General features: G+C 39.2%; 1 protein-coding gene across 5 annotated transcripts in view; it reads right to left on the bottom strand.

The window, feature by feature from the left end:
• ST6GALNAC3 (ST6 N-acetylgalactosaminide alpha-2,6-sialyltransferase 3) overlaps window positions 1-21,001 on the bottom strand; it is a 274,004-nt gene that overhangs the window by 251,941 nt on the left and 1,062 nt on the right. The window lies entirely within an intron of this gene.

Below are 21,001 nucleotides of genomic sequence, written 5' to 3'. Positions count from 1 at the left end.
TCATCATATATTGCTAAAAAAAACCCCAAACAAAACCCAAAAAATAAAACCCACACACACATTAAAAAAAACCAAAAACACCACCAAAACAAAACCCAAAACCCACTAGACAAACAGAGGCATAATCTACATGCAGCTGCACATTCTGAAGGTACTTTCAGCTAAGCTTTTAAATTATGAATTATTCATGTGTGATATACACCATTTCACAGAACAGCAATCAAAATGAAGTGCAGGTTTTTTCTACTTCGTAGGCTGCTTAAAATATCCATACTCAGCTCTGTAGTCCCATATCCTTGCCTCAAACAAGGCCTTTAGTGGGTTTTATTATGGCAACAAAAATACTTTTTGCATCCACAGTATTCTTAACAGTTGTCTCACATGCCACTCCCCCATACAAATACCATTCACAGAGCCCTAATCAGACTCCTTTAGCTTCCACAAGGGCACACTGACAGGGTGATGAGACCAACTGGCTGGGGCTCAAAATTGTTTGAGGGTCAGCCAAGAAATGTAATAATTAAACCTATTAATTCACGGCACCACTGAAAAAGGAAATAAAAAGACATGACTGCTAGAATGGGATGAGGACCCTGCCCCAAAGCAGAGACTGCAGCTCCCAGCCCCACCTTGTCCTTGGGTTTCCGACTGTGCTTCTGCTCCAGGTTCTTGTTTCCTTCACCAAATGCCAGACAAAGCAGCTCTTTTGGATATTCACAGCCCAGCTAGCAGTAATATTAGCCACAGCCATGAAGATCAGCCTTGACTATGAGAATATGCCCTATTCATTCTTTCTCTAACTGAAAACTGCTCTGGCCTCTAAAGCAGAAAAACTGTTTTCATTGCTGACTGGTATGCTATACCAAAAAATGGAAAGGAAATGATTCTCAGAGAAAGATAAAAATCCATCTCCAAATATCAATATTCAAATATATCAATACCCATCTTTGCCTGGAATATAAAGCAGGATAACTTTCAAAATATCAGAGTGTCACATGCATTGTTTTCCTAGATTATAGGTCCTATGAAGGAGGTTTTAGTGTCATCTTTTCCACATGCAGTGTTGAATTCATTGTTGCTGCCTAAGAAAACAGTACTAATGTATACAGGTGAATCCCCACAACTGCTTCTACCAGTTAAGTGTGAACTACAGAAAGCACCACACTACAGACTGACTAAATGTCTTGAACATCATCTACAATGACTTTCAATGAACTGGGGTGGGGGGGTAGGGGGGAGAAAAAGGAAAAAAACCCACAAACAAACCTGTGGGTTTTGATGGTGTTTTAGTAACTTACAAACAATGTTCAAACAATCACAAAGTGTTAGCAATACCAAGCCCTACTAGCAATGCATTCATTTTAAGAGGCAGAACATAGCTTACTAAACTGTTTTACGTATGTTCAATAAATCATTTATAATGAAGTGGGAAACCCTTAGGAAAAAACAAATACAATAAATTAGGTTCATTTGGTAAATGCAGATATTGACTAAGTATTTCATAAAGCACTCAGAGCATATGAAGCATTTGTTTATAGCACCACACACTTTCTAAACTACTCACCACTAAAACAGGCAACCTTTAATAAAAACTCACTAAATTTAATTCTGAATATTATTGACCTGCTCTAGTTGTTAAATACATCATTCATAACACATTTAATGAAACATTTATTCCAAGTTATGCAGCCCTCAAAACAAACACATTTTCACAGCAGTTGAAATAGCACCAATCTTCTCTGCAGTAACAACTTCATAGCTCATGATGAATGTATTAACAATTTATAGGCTATCCTGACTTCAGACAGAAGACAGCAGAGAAGACATTTCTTTGGGTACCCAGCAGAACTGAGCAGGGTAGAGAAACACCACATGAACACCCTGCCCTGGGAGACTTCCAGAGTAAAATCCCTGCTTTCTCTGGTCCTGGAAGGATCCTCTAAAACAGGGGCCTGCTTCTTATTTGTCTTTGAACTCTTGAAACTGCTTTAAGACTTGCTAGTTTCACTTGCCGATTTTCAAAGTTTACCTTCTGTTTCTACAGTGTATTTATGCTTCAGAAGTGGGCAGTGTTTTGGACTCAGTTTGAGAAAGCAAGCTGGTGCAGTACCTTTAACACAGTTAAAGGGTCAAGATCCCACAACTTTGAAGCAGGTTAAAAAGTTAATTAAAAAAGAAATCTCCATCAAATAAGGTGGTATTAAACACCTTTTTTTGTTTGTTTTGTTAAATTATGATTTGCATGTAATAATTTGATTCTTCATTATTCAAACATCAGTCATACCCCTAAATAAAAGATGCAGGTGGAATTACTGCTACATTTCCTGGCAAATGACCACCACCCACCTTGACCTTGGGACACAGCTTTGTCACTGCATCTGATTTGAATTAAGCTGTTGTTTTTTTTTTTTCTTGGAAATGCTGTGCAGAGCAGTAGTTGTTACCTTGAAGCTTCAGTAACAGCAGAAGCTCTGCAGAATTCAATTCTGCTCATTCTTACTCCAGTGAACCCTTCCTGTTGTTAATGAAGTTGTGCCTATTTACCCAGAAATCTGGTTATTGATAGCAAATAAAGTATGCAAAACCATAATATTCATTTTTAAGGAGCTCTGTGCTGCATCTTTTATACCATGGAAATGTGTTCTGACTTACAGAAGCATGCAAGCCTGTTGTCAACACCTCTGTAGGGTGACTCAGTACTGCTCAAAATATTTGCTGTATTTATTTCTCTGTCCTAGCACTGTTCCCTCCCTACTCTTTTCCTATTTCAAAATTTTTTTCCAACCCGTCCTCTGGAGTATATAATTTGCTTCAAAAGCAACAAAATAACATAAAATGCCTTCAAATTCCTGAATGGCTAAAAAAATGCTTAAAACACTTAAGGCAAAACCAATTCCCTTATGTCAGGACAGCCAGTAGTCTCATTACTGAAACTGAAAAATTCTGTATGTATATGCCTTGGAAAGACAAGCCTGATGAAGCAAGAATTGTGAACAAATCATCAGAGCACAAATGTTTAATTTTTTTTTTAACTTAGTACACTGCTCTGTTATGATACTCCTTTAAAAAGCAGAGCTTAAGAAAGAAGTGAGGTCTTTTCTTTTGGGCAGTATAGGTCAAGCCTCACAGAAAGCAGGCTAATTAATCCCATTTGAGTACAGTCAGAGCTGACCTTGCACAAGTTTCCTAGAAATATGCAAAAGCCTAGACAAGAATTCAAACTAAAAGAATAAAACTTCAAATTCTTGTAGCTGATCAGAAATTTCTGCTGTTGTTAAACCATTTGCAGTAAAAAAATACCTTGTCCCTTTTAGAAAATAAAAATGTAAATAAATTATCTGCAGTCTCCTATTTTCCTAGATTCTAAATTTAAGTAGATGGCTCAGAAGAGCAGATTATTCAAAAAGACCTTTTTGAGATACTGTCCTTGACAGTCAAGTTAGACTTGCACATAATACAGCCACTTGGCAAATTGAACCAAACCCTTGTTTGCTTTGATGAAAATCAAATGAGAGACAATAAACTGGATTTAAGACAGAAAATTATTCTGACTAATAAGTCTCTGCTTGTTATTTTGACAGATTTTTTTTTAGTAAGTATTCCTTAAAAAAACAGAGAGAGATGCAGAAGACAACAGTACTGTTCAATCCAGGTGCCAGTAAAAGCAAGAGTTTCACTTGTCCTTTAGTTTCTATCCTTTACTGAAAGGAGATTTTGAAAGGCTTTGGAGTGAGGAAAAAGACTAGAAAAATCTCTGACTATTGCTCCAGAGGAGCAAACCTAACAGGGAGTTTTACCTTAAACCACAGAAGAAAAAATTCTGATCCACTAAGCACAAAACAGTAACTAAACCAACAAACTGACAGAAAGCAGAGTTTATTTACAGCTTCTCTAAGGTGGAACACTGACCTTTCAGTTGAAAAATTTGGAGTATCTTGTTGCTCTTGAATATGAAGGCCTGAACTGCTAAAAATGAAGCTTTATTGTAGTCAAGTGTAGTAATTCACTTATGGCCTCCAGGCTAATTCAGAAAATATTAAGAAAAGTGTATCTGTATTAGAGAATCTCTGAGAACAAAAGTTTAGGAAATGAAAAAAGTGTTGAGAAGACAGAAACTACATCCAGAAAGACAGGGGCTATGAGAGACAAGAGTCTGTAGTGACATTGGCCCTTCTCATCTAGAATGTGGACATGCATGCAAATACACATTATAGGCCAGTCTTACAAACAAATCTACTTTAAATTGTGCATATTTGCTACTGAGAGTGAGTCTGCAGAAATATTGTAAAAAAATTGATTCTGTGGCTGTGGGATGCTTGTAATAAATTTTAGAATGTGTGTGTTTGATTTCTGCCTTTGTGCCAAAGCAAAAATAAACCATTTACTTCCAGAATCAGAGGATGCAAAGCACACAACACCCACCATTTACAGAGTTCGTCTGAGAACCTGGACTAAGTTTAGCTTTCAATCCAAAAAGATGAAACATGGAAGCATATTAGCCAGAGGATGGTCATTTGAACTTTTCCAGATGCCAAATGAGAGCTGCTTACAGGAGAGCCAAAGAAGCTGAAGCCACTGAAGCAAACAATTGTGACCATGTTAGAATGAATTTTTCAGACACAAGGCAACTGACCTTTCATTCCAACAAGCATTCTACAACTTTACCAGTAAGCACTTCAGCAGACAGTTGATTTTAAGCTATGGGGCACAAATGGCAAAAAAAAAAAAAAAAAGAAGAAATAAAAAAAGAAAACCATTGACAAATATTTGCATTATAATCCCCAAGAAAAATTAAGATGAGAACAACGCAAAGCATTTCTTTACCTCCTCTGAAACCCACAAGACTTTGTTTGGGCACATCTAGCAGTCATAATCCATGAACAGCATTGTACATTCTACCATTCCAGTAAATATAATGTTGGGAAATTCAAGTAACAGTCTTGTCATACACATACTGGTTTAAGCAGAACTCAGTTTCCTGTGCCTTGAGAAACAAGGAAAGGTTTGGATTACAGCAGAAACAGACAGCTGGAATAAATCACTCCTGTTTATCATACTCATATCTATTAAAGGCATATGTACCAAGGATCCCCTCACTTATCCCTAATACTAAAAAAACCTCTATAGAGTTTTCATACCATTAATAAGCTATAAACCTCACTGCAGGTAGCCTCTCTTGTATTACATCAAGCTTAACCTTCTTGGTGAAAAAGTTAATAACCATGAATATAGGTTTTAAATAGGGTCCTTTGGGAAAAATGGGGCAGGATGAGAGAGTGAACTGCAAAAGAAAAGCTGAAAAGGACTCAGTTTGCAGTCACTCTTTCACAAACCATCAAATTACTAGAGGCTCATTAGTTTAGCTAGATTTTCCTGTCTCGTTGAACACAGGCAGAAAAAGAAGAGTTATACTCCACCACTTCAGAAAATTCTCAACTGAGTGCATTATGCATGAACAAATTAAATTTAGGCTCTAGGACAAAAAACCCTGTCACATTAAAATTTTCTGTCAAATACAACCCTTCAACCATTCGCAAGAGTAATGCAATTTGTAATTCCCATCAGGAGAAGCTTACACTTAATTGTAGAGACCTTGAAAAAAGATCAAGAATGCCACACTCATGATAGCCAGACAGCAATTTATTCATGTCCTAAGCCAATTGTTAAATGGTTTCTCTACTAATGACTGAGGGTCCACTGCTTCCATTTCTTCAATCCACCCCTCTACATGTAAATTAAACTTCCAGTGTTTTTACCTTCTGGATCTCAGCAAGATTAATGAAAGAATCAAAAAGTCTTGGCCTGCCCACAGGTGAGGGTGATTCTGTTAACACAGCTGTTAGACATGCTTCAATAAACCCACTACATATGGTACACTACAATTAACGTTATGAATGGCAGCAGCAGCATTGAAGAAATCATAAAATTGAGAAATAATTAAGACTGGAAGACCTCTGGAGATCATCTTGCCAAACCTCCTGCCTAAAGCAGGCCTAATTTCAAAGTCACATCAGATTGCTTAGGGCCTTGTCACGTTGAGTTTAGAGTATTTCTAAGGCTGCTTTTGCCAGACCCCTGTGTCAGTAACATTCCAGTCCTGCTGTGTATTTTTCTCCTTGTATTCCACTGGAATTTCCCCTGTTGCAGCTCATGATGCTTCCCACCATGCTCATATGAGAAAAACGTGCTTCCATCTCTTCTAACCCTTCTGGAGGTAGCTCTCTGCCAAAAGCTGCTCCCCAGGTCCTTGCTTTCCCAGGCTAGGCAAACCCAGGTCCCTCAGAGTCACACAAGATTTTTCTTTTCTAACAACTAGGACATTAGTGGGTGGTTATCTGCCTTCCACTATCCTTTGCAAAGCACAAACCTCAGACTTCAGGGATTTTTCACTTTTAATTTTAGTTCCTATTAAAAGAAGGCACACACATCCCAACTTACCATACACACAGACATGCCTGCTGTTTGTTCTAGGGAATGGGGGCAGCAGACATTTCCACAGCAGCTGATCACAGAATCACAGAAGGAACTAGATAGGGAAAGACCTTTGAGATCATCCAGTCCAACCTATGACCTAACACCTCCTCATCAACTAAACCACGGCACTGAGTGCCACATCCAGTCTTTTCTTAAACACACCCAGGGACAGTGACTCCACCACCTCCCTGGGCAGATGATTCCAGAGTCCAATCACTCTTTGAGTGAAGAATTTTTTCCTGACATATAACCTAAACTTCCCCTGGCACAATTTACAATTGTGTACTCTAGTTCTGTCAGGTGTTGCCTGGGAGAAGAGTCTGACCCCCACCTGAGTACAACCTCCCTTCAGGGAGCTCTAGGGAGTGGCAAGGTCTTCCCAAATCTCGAATTTCCCAAATCTCAAACACCCCCAGCTCCCTCAGCCGTTCCTCACAGGGTTTGTGTTCCAAGCCCCTCACCAGCCATGTCGCCCTGCTCCAGACACGGTTGAGCACTTCAACATCCTTGCTAAACTGAGGGGCCCAGAACTGGACACAAACCAGATCCTACAAGTCTGCTCCAATTGTTTTGCCACACTCCAGAATTACTCTTGGCCTGTGGCAGGAAAAGAACAGGGGCAAGCCCTGAGCCCCACTGGGTGCCTACATTTACAGGGGAAGGAAGCAAGCTCTGAAGATCCATAGTTAAAGGCCTCTCTTTTGAAGAGAGGCCTTAATTAAGCCAGATTACAGGCTGTCATTACAAGAAATGCCTTTGGGCAACCTCATTTATTGGGCCTTCCCAGGTGCCACCCACTGTTGGCTTTGGAGGGGCAGCAAGCCCTGCACAGCCCCACCAGGCACAGGCACAGCCTGGGGGCATTCACTGCGCCTCATTTGTCTCTGCAGAGCAAGAGGCAAAACAAAACAAAACATTTAAATCTGTATTTTGTCAACCAACACACATAAAACAAACAGTGTTGTAACACAGAAAGGAGAAGCCAACTTTTCTTTCCTCTCACAACAGAAAGAGCTCTGGAATCCCAGTGATGCTGTCTTTGCCATTATGCATACAGCACCATGCAATCCCACCTGTGCCATGAATTACCAACAGTCCAAGCTACAAATTAACACCGAGGAAACATTCAAAGTGCAGTCCCTCTTACAGCTCTACAGTAAATCTTACTGCAGGTGCCTAAATTTGTTTAGTGCTTCAATAGCAACAATAAGAATAGAACAGGAAAAAACAAAAAACCCAGACTACAATTCTGTTATTTCTTCCTAATGGTTGATATCTTCCATTCTGTCTATGGCTTATCTCATTTTTTCACTTCACTGCTGGAAAAACCTATCTGGAAAACCATATGCAGCCAGGGACTGCCCCTGCTTTTGCCTCAGTTCCAATCAACACACTCAGCCCATCAGCCAAATTCAGAGAAGGGTTGTCTTTCACAGCTCTCACTCCTCTATTTTTCACACGCTGTGGGTCTGGGGAGAAAATGATTGACTCACACCTAGCTACTTAAGAGTTTAACAGATCGGTTAGCCAGTTGAGATATCTGACATCCTATTTTATTTAGAATCATTGTGGAAAGAAATTACAAATTCTAAAGCTTCAAAGAGTAAAAAACCAAAACTTCACATTTATGTTTAAGGTTCTCTTGTCTGCATTAGTTCTGCAAAGAAATAAAATGTGCTGTAAAAACTAACTTTATCTTTCTCTTTTTCATACAAATTTTCATATTCAGTCCCCTATGCAATATGTGCCTGTATGTTTTCCTGTTTATCGTACAAATAAGTGTAATCTAAGCTTCTAATGCACAACCGACCGTGAAATCCATTAGAAAATTACAGTACAAAGATAGAAGAAAATGTATAACTTCTCAGGTAACAGTTCTAAATATCACATAATTTTACCCCAAATCATTAAAGTAGTTTTTCCTGTAATTTCCAAGCAAGGGCTTGTCATAGCTAATGATTAAGTTGCCATTCAGAGAATACCTTCAGGGACAGCCCAAGCTAATTCCCAGTTCTATTGCAGTTGTTTGATACAACGCACACAGCATTTCTAAGATTTCATTTCTGACTAGCAGAGTGTAATGAAATAGGAAACTAAAGTGACATTCCTTATCAAAACCTAACCCAACTGTCTATTTTTAGACCTGATTCGCAGACTCAGGTTTCAGAAGGTACTTTCATATAACTTCATTTAAATAACAGTAATACTTATCTATTTGCAGGCTGGCAATTCAAAGCATGCATTGGCCTTAATCTGCTTTGAATTAATCCTTTGCATCTGCTATTAGAGTTCAAAGACATTTCTTCAATTAGGTTTAATTACTTCCTTCCACCGCTTTGGATACAGCCTCTATTATATTTCATTACCTTTCCTCACGGACTACATGGAAAATAGATGCCTAATAGAAGTACAAAACCAACAAATTTATTAAGCAAGTATATTACATATACATAACAATACTGTACATGTATCACACTAATTAAGTTATTATCATAGCCTGCAATCATATAAATGGAATATTAGGAAGGAACTTTTCACAGATCAGCAAAACCTGATTCATTCTCTGTAGTTTTTAATACCTTTCTTACTGAATTTATAAGTACTTTTAAATTCCTGAAAGGAAACATGCCTATTAAAGCACAAAAATAATTTATGCTTTTTACCCCAGGGCATATTAAAGAACATTATCCAGACAGTGAGTTGGTTACCAATTACATTCCTCTGCACTCTGCCTGTGTAGTATGCAAAACAGCTTTAGTCTTTCCAGTTGCCTGGAATAGCACAGCCATGATTCAACATAGATCCCATAATCTCTTTTTTTTCCCAAATACAGATGGTAGGGAAGATGAAGTAAAGCAATGCCAGTGCTATGTAAGTAAAGCAATTTTTCCCATTTTGTATGGATGAAAGGTCACAAGTGTTGACTTGAAAAACAAAGCATAACTCCTTTATAAAATGATTAATCACTATTTTGAACTAAAACAATCCTATGTCAACTAAAGGGAAACATTAGATCAATGTTACCACAACATTTCTGGTCCAAGCAATGAGATAACCTTTAAAGGTCCCTTCCAATCCAAACCGTCCTATGATACTATGAAAACAGCAATTTTTTTTTGTAATTAGTAATGAAATACTGATAAAAACAATAAAACTAACAATTAATAAAATGTACAGCTGTTTACAGAACATTTTATTGACTGAAGAAATATACAACTAGTAATCACACATCTCAGGCTGCTAGAGTCATAGACCTTGAAGACTGAACAATTTCAAAACTCATTTTCATTTAGCACAAGAAAATAAATGCTTCCTCCCAGTAAATATTTTTTTTAATCAATTGAATGTTCAGGTTTTATTTTAGTTCCACACAGACACCCCACCCCAAGTAGACTTCCCACATACTGATGAGTTTTCCATTTTCCTTCTTTCAAGAATGTTTATTTCCATAAATGGATGATATTTTTCCATAGCTTGCTTTAGAACACTTTCATGCAATGCTTCACAGGATACTTTGCAAACACAGGGGATGCTTAATGGCGCCATTAGCAAAATCCTGACAAGCCATGGTACCTTGCCTTGAAGCCCAGAAGGAAATTCAACTCTCTGGCCTTATTCATGAGGGGATTAGGACTTTCTGTTGAGAGAAAGATGTGGCAGAAAGAAAATAAATAAAAAGGAGCAACACTGTCAAATCCCCTTTTCAGTGTCACTGATAATGTTTTCCTGCAGATTTTAAAGGTAAAAACAAGTTATCATCCATTTCCACAGTATCTGTGACCTGCATGATATCTGCCCATTGGGGAATGTGCTTTTCACTGTACAATTGTTCCTCACTGGAATGGCCTCAGGCAGATTTGAAACTGAGGATCTGAAGTAAAAGGCAAAATAGAGGAGTTCTAACAGCTCTGGCAGTTTGTATTCAGAACAAGTGCACCAAAGTCAGCTTCTCCCCCTGGAATCAATGAACCGGGAGTGATAATAAGGTCTCATGCAAGATTTCAGTGGAGACAAAAGCACAGTCAATCTTCTTGTTAATTCTTAAGTGCCACCAAGTGTAACATTAGTTATAGCTAATACTGCAAGCTGAATTTTTGGAAACACCAATAGGCAAAGAATACTGTGCAAGCTTTAACAAAAATGCCAGCTGAGCTTCATCTCATGTGTCTCAAAAGCACAAGCACCCCTGGGAGATAACAGAGGAACTAAGATGAGGCCTTTCCAACAAGTGGTCAAACTTGCAATATCGATGGCATTTAGTAAAACAAGGGAAACAAAATGTCTTCAGAATCCAGCACAATACGAGATCACAAGCAATTTTGGTATTTTTTATTTGTCAGACAAGCATCACTCTTTCAATAAAGACCACCTACAGTGCATTCACATCTGTGTCTTGCTCTTGTAGGATCCAACCAGGGAAAATTTCTCTTAACAAAACCTTTGGTTGGAGGACACAGTGATAGAAATAACACCTATGATCTGCAGAAATAGGAAGCACAAAAGAACACCAAACATTTTAAGAATATATATAAATATATACTAATTTGCTGAGTAAGAGACTGTATCTGAAGAAATAAAGAGCCTAAGAGCATAGATTCAACAGACATTGTCACTCTCTGTCTATAAGGCTACTTGAGTACTGTCTAAAACTGCAGCATTAGTTCTATTAGAACACACACTGCTTCCTAAATAAATTAGGCTTACATTCAGTGGAGTGTGAAAGTCAAGAATGCACAGCACAAATACTCTGTAGTACCTGCAGTTTGTGCAGGGCTGCAGGTGAGGAGGTGGCGGTGCCTACAGCCATGGGAGATGGCCCAAGGGCATTGTCCAAAGATAGTAAAGCTGGACAGCATGGAACCAGCTCACCTGGGAAAGGTTATACAGGTGCTACAAGCCCAGGACAAACAATGACCTCCATCAGGATCACATGAAATAGGGAACACACCCTTTTTTCCATTCTAGGCACACTAAAACCATATTCCAGCACTCAGCAGGCACCAATTATCAAACTGTGCCTTGCCTCCTGTGTAACTCAGGGCAGCAGAATAAAGCTGAATTTCTGCTACAGAACTTCCCATTTAAACAGTGGCTAGATCCAGTCCAGGCTTATTGCCTATACATTGGCAAGCAATCTCAACAAACAGTATGAGCTCCTACTCTTGCAAGGATATTTTGGTAGCAGGAACCTCACAAAGATTTCCTGACCCCTTCTAGGCTCCTCTCTCATACCTTTTAAGCTGGGCAAATGCAACCCTGCAATACTCAGGAAACGAATTCATCTTAAGAATAACACTCAAGAAAGCAAAAAGAGTTCCTATAACCCAGTTGCATTTTTGGTTTCTGTAGCAGCTATGCTGCAGCACAGAGGGGGAGGCGAGCAGCTGCAGAGGTGTCAGCCAGAGCTGTGCTGAGGAGGGGTGAGATGTGCTGCCCCTGGGGCACAGCCACACGCTGCCTCTCTGACTCTTGGATTGCACACTTGGCTCTGCCATTCCAGCCTGTTCTTGTGCCTAAGGCAGTTACAGACAAGGCCACCACATTTACTGTTCCCAGGAGGAATTGTGGTTAGATTGGGGGAAGCTTTGATGGCATTTCCAGGTCCTCAGTTCTCTCTTTTCACCTTAAGTGACCTGGTAAAACCACTAAGATACCTTAATTGGTTTAATGAAATATGAATGGGCAAGTGGCAGCAAACACAAAGTAAAAACACAGTATAAACTTCACTTTTATAATAAGAGTTGTGAACTGCAGAGACAGACTTCCAGGTTCCTGTAACAGGAAACTTAACACTGGCTGAGAGAACATGCACAATAAAGCAAGGGTGCTGTTCGAGAGGTGTCCCCAAAAGGTGCCATTTATTCTCTCTGGTTTGGAGTATTCTTTTCTCTTCCAACTGCTGTTCTCAAGAAAAACATTTAGTTGGGTAAAACTAATTTTTCTGTAAAAATATTTTTATACCCCATGAAAGAAAATGGAAAAAAGACAGAAAAGGAATAGACACACACAGAGACAGCTGTCTGAAATTTGCTCCGTAATCATATGGAAAAAAGTTACAAAACCTTTTCTTTTGACAAAACTTCAATTCCCCTGTTACTAAAGATGTGTCTTCCACCAGTTTTTTCCCCACATCACACATTCCACAGCTCCCAAGGATCCCACAGAATGAGTCAGTCTCATTCTCCATTCCATTTTTCAAATGTGGGGTTTTTTTGTTTCCACATAAGAAGCACTAATAGAAAGCTCTCTTCTGTTAATAGCTGATTTTAACCTGACTAGCTTGTCAGAATTGAATGTAAACACAGGAAATCTGTATCATCAGCAGACATGAACTTGTAAATAACTTATCCACATGGCTCAGAGGACTGAAACAGAAAAGTTTAGTAAAACTACAATGAATTTAAATAATCACATAAGTCCCACTGTGGATACACATAAGCTGGAAATAAAACATTTAGTCCCCTGACAAATCAAACCAAACAAAATTTTATAGGAACTTTATTCTGGTGTAACTGCACCCCACAGCACATCACAACACATCAAAACACAAAAGCCTTCCAGTCTTTTTGAATTAATTTAAAAGATAAAGTGATTTCCACTTATGGAGAAGGGCCAGATCACAGTAACTTTGAGTACACACAAAAACTACAAGCACATAATTTTATAATCTAATGTAAAATAATGTAGTGATAATTATTGAAAGTACACCAAGATGCACTCTAAGGGCCTCAACATGTTAGTAATAATACCACTGTGCATATTAAAGGCTTAATAATAGATACACATTGTTATTTCTCCAATGCAATGGCAGCCCATCAGTCCAAGAAAACAATTATGTTCAAATTTGGCTAAATGATATATTTGGAGGAAACTAAATGCTAATAGCTAATAAAAGGTTGTGCAACTTCGAAGAAAAAAAACTAATTGGTATTTGGTTTCTGGCTTTTCCTATTTAGAATTAAATTGCCAAACCTCATGGAACAAAGTCTCATATTGCTACATGCTCAGGGGACACTCTATGTGCCAAAGCCCTGGTAAACTTTTCCTAATATTGAGATTATATATAACTTTAAAGAAAAGAATTTAAGAAAGAGATATCAGATACCCAATTCTACACCAAACAAACACTGTAAGGAACATATCAGTAGAAGAGACAGGAACTATAAATAATTCATTTGCATATTTTCTGTACAAATTGCTGTTCCCATGAAATAAACATGTTTTTTCTGATTACTTCCAACCGCTCCACACCTGCCATCCTACCTGCCTAGGCCAGCATTCCTCTGCCTATTGTTAATGCAAATTGCTGAAAACATACCTTTCATTAGAAGCTACTGCTTCATTTAATTATTAGCAAATGTAGTGCTCCCATGTTAATTTTAAATGTCACACATGCTATGCAGATAAACAAGAACTGCTTGACAAGACTGCCTTTACATCACATGAACCATTGCTCCTGAACAGCATCACTTACAAGAAACCCTTCCAGTTCAGCTCCTGCTTCACCTTTAATCTGCTCAATAGTAAATATGAAAAAGAATATCCAGCATGGTATTTTTCCCACTTTCAAATACATAAACCAAAAATTGTCATGCTTTTCAGGTGCTTCTTCTAAAATATTCAGAACCAAAATACCTGTCATTATTTTAAATGCAAAACCCATTTATACAAATTTTGTACTCATAATTTTAGCTAGTTGACTGACTTAGAAAAAAATTAGTACACCTGTACAGCAGAAAGCATATGAATGCACCAGCATATGGATATCTTACTCAATGTAACTTGGGACACTGCTACCAAAAGCAGGTATGTAACTGTGTAAAGGCAGTATTTGCATTAACACAGGATGTTCCTGAAGGGGCAGGGGGGAGTACAGAGAACAGACAGTTCAATATTTAACATTTTCTGAGATCTCTCAAAGCAATTCCCACCTCATCCAGCCATAATTTATTCGGTCCACAGACTGAGGAACACAGCACACATTACAGTCACACATTGTCCTTCAGTACTTCCCATTCACAGAAACCAGTGAAGCCACTGGGAAAGCAGCGGCCGTTCTTTCTCAGCAGTCCACGGGTTATTTACAAGAACCACCACAAGAAAATGCAGCAGATGCAGCTTTTCCTCCAGTAACAGCAAATTCATTCCATATGAGTACTTGATGCAGACAACAGCAAAGCAACTGCTCCCTTAGCTTTAAGAGATGACAGGCCCAAGGCAGAGTTTTGCCTTATTTATTTATAATATAACCAATAAATGGAGCTGCCTTTCCCCACCTTGTTTACAGATCTCCACAGAAGAATAATTTCCCCCAGCTTCTGGCCAGAGGTCTCACAGAAGTCTCAATCACTAGCAAGATAAAACACACCTCCACCTCTCATTTTTATGCATGTGCACACTTCCAACCCTCTGTGCTATGAATCCAAATATGGATGGAGAGCAGCTGATAGGCAGAAGAAAGTATTGGGAAAGTGTCATGGATAACAACCACAAAATATCTGTTTAATATCTGAAAGTAAAATTAAAAATAAATTTAGGCTCACTAATTTTTCTCATACAAAGTAGCTCTTTACATTATGGTAAAAGCTGCTCTAGGGAAGCAAATTGGTTCAAAAATTATATTTATCCATTAACCACCATGAAGATAAAGAAATTCACTTTCCATTTCATGTGTAAGCATTTTACCTTCCTTAGAGAACACGAAGAAAACTTTTTTCCTCTTTAAGCCACAGACACAGAAAAAAATCCTCTTAACAAAAAGTCAGTCTGCTGCATAGATACTGCTTTCCTGGGAAAGGATGAGAAAACAAATCCTGGAAAGATCACCATGGACAGTATTACACTTCTGGAAAGCATACAAGATACTGCTGGAATGAAACATGGCAAAGGAACAGACAAAATGCTAAAAGCTCTGCCTCTTTAAATTAACCACACAGTTGTTATATTTGTGATTAAAACCTAAAGTAGGGGTCTTTTAGCTGCATTTCACACTCCCTTAAATTAATCATGAATGTCTGGCAAGAAAATAAGGTGTGCTTTTCTTTTGGGTGCCATGTCACTAAAAATAGGCAATAGCATCTCTGTCCTGTATCTCAAGGAATTTCAATATGTTATGTCAAAGTATAGCAATTTGCTGCTTTCTATGATGGTTTATGTCCTGCTCTGACTTGCCAAGTTATCTGACATTCAGAACCTCAAAATGGAAATTGAAAAAAATGAACAAGATATAAACCACTGAAACTCACAAGTTTACAAATGGCTGAATTATGGGACAGTTCCCTTTAATATGTGATTCCATCCCCCTGATAATCACAGAACCAACTGGGCAATTTGGCCAAATCAATCTGGCCAGAGATACCTTTCCTTAAACCAGGCTGCCCAACCAGCACACAAACACAGTGTGCCCCTGCTTAGGGGGCGAAGCCTAAAACTTCTGGGTGACACAAGCTTCATTGTTTGAAGATTAACTGCAAGACAGAAACCTTCCCCTGTTACTGCTTTATCAAAATTTATACTTTATTCTTATACTTCATGCTGGTTTTGTGGTTTTAGTTTTCACACCTCCAAGCCAAACACAAATCTCCAGATTTAAACCAACTGAAGTGTGCTGGAAACTGGAAGTTTTCTTGGTTCAGCTATATGAGCATCAAAATCAAATTCATTCAACCAAAGCAAGTCCTCTTGTATGAATAGACTGACTAGGTGCTGTCTCTTTCAGGGAGGGGGCTAATACATTGTCCTTGAAGTATGATTAGTTTAAGGTCACTGCAAACAAGAGTGAAAAGTGGTTTTATACTTCTAGAATTTAACTTTTCTTAAAATTTTCAAGAAGTGAATATAACAAAAAACACATTACAAAGTTCCATATACGGCACTCCAGAAAATTTCACATGATAATTAAGCACCACTGGACCATGATACAGCAAATCCCAGCCCTGCACATTGGCATTCATCAATGCAGCTTCATCTACTTTGAAGCAATTTAGAAGTAAACAATGTAGAACCACCAAAAAAAAAAAACAACCTATTTTATTTGGAAACAGAATAATTGTAAGACTTTTTTTTTATATAAATATCCAATGAAAAAGGAACATTAGAAAAAATTAAAAATGAAGTTTTGCCTGTTTTGTTGGGTGGGGTGAAAAAGGATGCGAACATTAAGCCATAACAAATAAGGATGGAGTGATCCACAAGAAAAGTGGTTATTACCCCAGAAATCTTGATTCTTCTCTGTAATTCCTTGTTGCATCCACCTAGCACTTTCCAGCTCATTTACGCACACCTCATAAGGGCCACCTTTGCATATTTACACCTTCTCCTTCCTAGAGATACGACCACATAGTCCTAGGAATGATTCCAGATACAAGAGAAATGCTGCAGCCCACAGAACTGTTGATCAGGTTAAGACAGACTGAGGAAAGAGCTCACATTACAGCAAACCTGCAGCAAATTCTGGGAATTGGCCCATCAGTGCAGCATCATCCCATGTGGAGGGGAGGTCACCCTTGTTCCTTTTCCAAGGATCTCCCCATCTCTTGTCAGAAGAAAGAGCACAGCATGAGAATCAAAGAGGATCCAAGTACAACACTCAGCACAGGAGAACGGATGGATACCATGCATAAACATTGCTGCAGACAATTTAACAGTCAAGGCAGAATGTGAATTATCTTGGACCTGATTCAAGCAGGATATAAAGGTCAAATCTATGGAAATGTTTGCATCCTGCAAATCTCTAGTAGAGAATGGAGTTATGGTGAGACTCAGCCTACCCTGCACAACAGAGCAGACTGAAACAGAGAACATGCTTTTGATGATATAGAAACTTGGGAGTAAATATATACACTCGTTGTCATGTACACAGAGGTTTAAAAATCAAATTAATAACTAAATATCCAAGATTACAAGTACCCAAACACTGGGATCAGATCCTTTCAGACCTTTTGCATCTCCCCTCTGAACAGCTATTTGCCAGGGTGAAAAATTCAATTTAATGAGATCAGCTTTGCTATTTTAGCCTCAAAAGTGCAGATGGAGCATATGCCTGTAGATTGTAATATTATCTGTATTACTGCAGTGTCTGAAGACCCCAATCAGACATAGGCCATTGAACACTCAGAAAAAACTCTCAAAGAAAATTCCTGCCAAAAACAGTTCACTATGTGCACTAAGGGAAAAATGCAACCTGTGAATTTAATTAACCCAGTGGAGATAACCATGGAGAAGAAGCATGTGAAAGAATTGTAGATGAACACACAGGTACTGTCAGCTTTGACAACATCCTGCAGAAGAGCCACAAGCCTGTGCTGAAGGGTTTTGTTTGTTTGAAACCTGAAAGTTATGCTTTGCAAAACAGTTCTTTCAATCTTTAAATTAGATTTAAAAAATATTAAAGAGCCTATGAATTTTAGATGGCCACCTGCTTACTTTGATACCCTCAATCAGCTGCGGTAATAAGAACATCGCCTCACATTATGCAAATAATATTTAAACCACCAAGCTCCGCTGAAGGTTGGTGATCCCTGTTGATGGAAGGTCACATCCAGCCCCCAGGCACATGAAACCTCTGTTGTTCACTGCACAGCAAACACACAGCACACAAACCAGAAGGAAGTGTCTTCCTAGATTTCATGCTTAGTCCTCACTGTACAGGCCCATCACATTCAGATTTTGTTTAAGCTCTACCACATGAAGCTGACACAGTGAAAATTGTACTCGAATGACAACATAATCCGTCTCCATCATCTTCTTCAAAACTTCCATTCAAAAAGAAGAGTTTGGGAGCAGAGTAAGACACAATCTCCTGCAAACTGCAGCATGTGCAAACTAAGTTACCTGGCCTATTTGCTTTAAAATATCATGGTCCAGTCTTCACTGGGGGAGATCATGGTTTTGCAGAGTGTTATCATTCATGCTGCGTTTATCATAAAATGACACATATTTTGAAGTATTATTTTTCAATTATGCAGGAAGTGGAGTAGGAAGTAATTTATTGTGTGAAATCTGTCCTCATCTTCAAGAGTTACTGGCAGATATAGTGGAACTTAGGAACTTGAATATCATTAGGGACAAAAGTGACTACATAACTAGTAATCACTGCTAATCTAGTAACTGGCAAGGTGACATGCAGCTACCATAGTAACCAGCATCAACTGCTTCCAAAAACGTGCCTACACTTCACTCAGCTACTTGGCATGTTTTTTAAAGTCATGACAGAGAAAATAAAAACACATCATGCACTTCAGAACTTGCATCTTTCCCTGCTTTTCTTTAACAGAGGAGAGAATGCCCCAAAATAATAATTTCACTGGTTTTACTGAGAATGTCCCACTACTGACTAGAAGATAAAGTTTCTAGAGACACGTGACATCAGTAACTTGCCCATCACTCTTAGCAAGTGATGGTAGCAACACCAGAGAAACAGCAGGGACCCTTAGAGAGAATCCCCTTCCAAAGCATTTCGGCACAGGCTGCACACAGATTATTTCATCCAGTAGTCAGAATATAAGATGTTCACATCTAAAGGTGATACACCTCTTCTCACGCACTCATACCCACTCTAAGTAACTACAGTTAATTATCAACCACCAGCCCTCCTCTTTGCACTTTAGAGACACCTCTATCCAATTGCATTAATATTAAACTCTCACTCATAGGAACTCCAGACATTCAACAAGTCTTGACATCTTTGTCAAGGGATTAAAAATCAAGGAAGAGAGGAGGGCAGGCAACAAAGCAGAGTCAGAGAGACACTCGGGGCTGAAGTGGAAAGGAAACACTGTTGTTCTGGCTTCTCATCCACTGCGCAATCACTTATTTCAAATTTATACCTACAGATTCCGGGGGTTTTTTTCCTGTTTTCACACAAGCTCAGGGCAAACCCCAGGGAAAGGAGAAGTGTGTAGCTAACAGGTTTATGTTTTCAGGAAGGAATGAGCCTAGTGTCATGTCAAAATATACATATCATTTTGAATTTCCTTGTTAGGGAAAAAGCTGTAGACATTACATTAAAAACATATATACAAGTAAGTGTCTTGAGCTAGACATTTAAATTGCTCCTGCTGGATGTTTGTCTGAGAAAATCCAGCTTGCCTTATGGCAGTGCTAATCTTCTCATATCTGTTTCACTTTTTATCCTTGAACCTGCCTGTATTAACAAGATTAAGAATTAAGCTGGAAGAGGGCTGTCTGTCAAGGAATACCAATTAATCTATTGATTTAACCATCAGAATAAGAACCAAATGGAGTTCTTGGCCCAGGCAAACAGAACGTTTTTACTGCATTATAATTCAAACTCCAAGTCATGCTTGTGGCAGGCTATGTCACCAGACTGCAGAGGAAACAATTAGGATGGCAAAAGAGACACTGGAGTTTCCTTGTAAAAGGATTCTTACTTAACTCTTATTGCCAAAAGGAAGACTGTGCATGTGATCTTGCCACAGCATTTTTAAAAAATAAGGAATTCTGTTTTCCAGATCACTGGCAGATTCAACCAAAGTCATTTAAGACAGTGTTTAAACAGGAGTGCACATCCTTATCTTTGTGAAACCAGGCTCCATTCATAGAGCTCACATCTCATCTCAAATCACAACTCCGAGCTGCATTACTGCTGTCTGACTAAAGGAGTTTGTTACCATCTAGCTCCAAACAGAACCTGCTAGTTCAGGGAAGTTTCTGCACTTGCAGCAAACTTTGCCATATTTATTAACATAAGCTATCGCAACCTGCAAGACAGACAACTCAAAAAAATCCATGAACCACAGATTCATTAGCTGAGAATGAATGAATGAATGAATGGGGAAAAGAGTGCAGCAAAATAACAAAATTTTTTTCAAAGCTGAATGCCCAAAAGCAGTGCTAAGGATCAGGATTTAGGAGACACCTAAATGTTCATTATCCCGAAGTTTAAAGTTTTTCAATTTATCCACTTCGCTTATACACTGAAAACAACTGCTATGACAGGCCATCCCAAAGTTTAATCAACTCTATGCTAGGAGATCAGATTGCAAATAACAGAGGATTCACAGATCACTTTTAAAAGAAAGAGAGTGCAAATACATTCAAAGTATGCACAGAAAACAGCAAGGCAGGTAAAGAACGGATCTGAAGGAGACCGGGACACACGCGGGTCTGAGGCAGACCGGGTCACACGCGGGTCCGAAGCAGACCGGGACACACGCGGGACCGAAGCAGACCGGGTCACACGCGGGTCCGAAGCAGACCGGGACACACGCGGGTCCGAAGCAGACCGGGACACACGCGGGTCCGAAGCAGACCGGGACACACGCGGGTCCGAAGCAGACCGGGACACACGCGGGTCCGAAGCAGACCGGGTCACACGCGGGACCGAAGCAGACCGGGACACACGCGGGTCCGAGGCAGACCGGGACACACGCGGGTCCGAAGCAGACCGGGTCACACGCGGGTGGGAAGCAGACCGGGTCACACGCGGGACCGAAGCAGGCCGGCCCGACGCCAGGCACAGGACAGGGACTCCCGGCAGGTGACCAGGGAACAAACGCTGCCTGTT

The sequence above is a fragment of the Taeniopygia guttata genome, chromosome 8, assembly GCF_048771995.1.
Source record: "Taeniopygia guttata chromosome 8, bTaeGut7.mat, whole genome shotgun sequence".
NCBI lineage: Eukaryota > Metazoa > Chordata > Aves > Passeriformes > Estrildidae > Taeniopygia > Taeniopygia guttata.
Note: the sequence above shows the minus strand (reverse complement) of the source record. Positions and strands in the feature narration are given on the sequence as shown.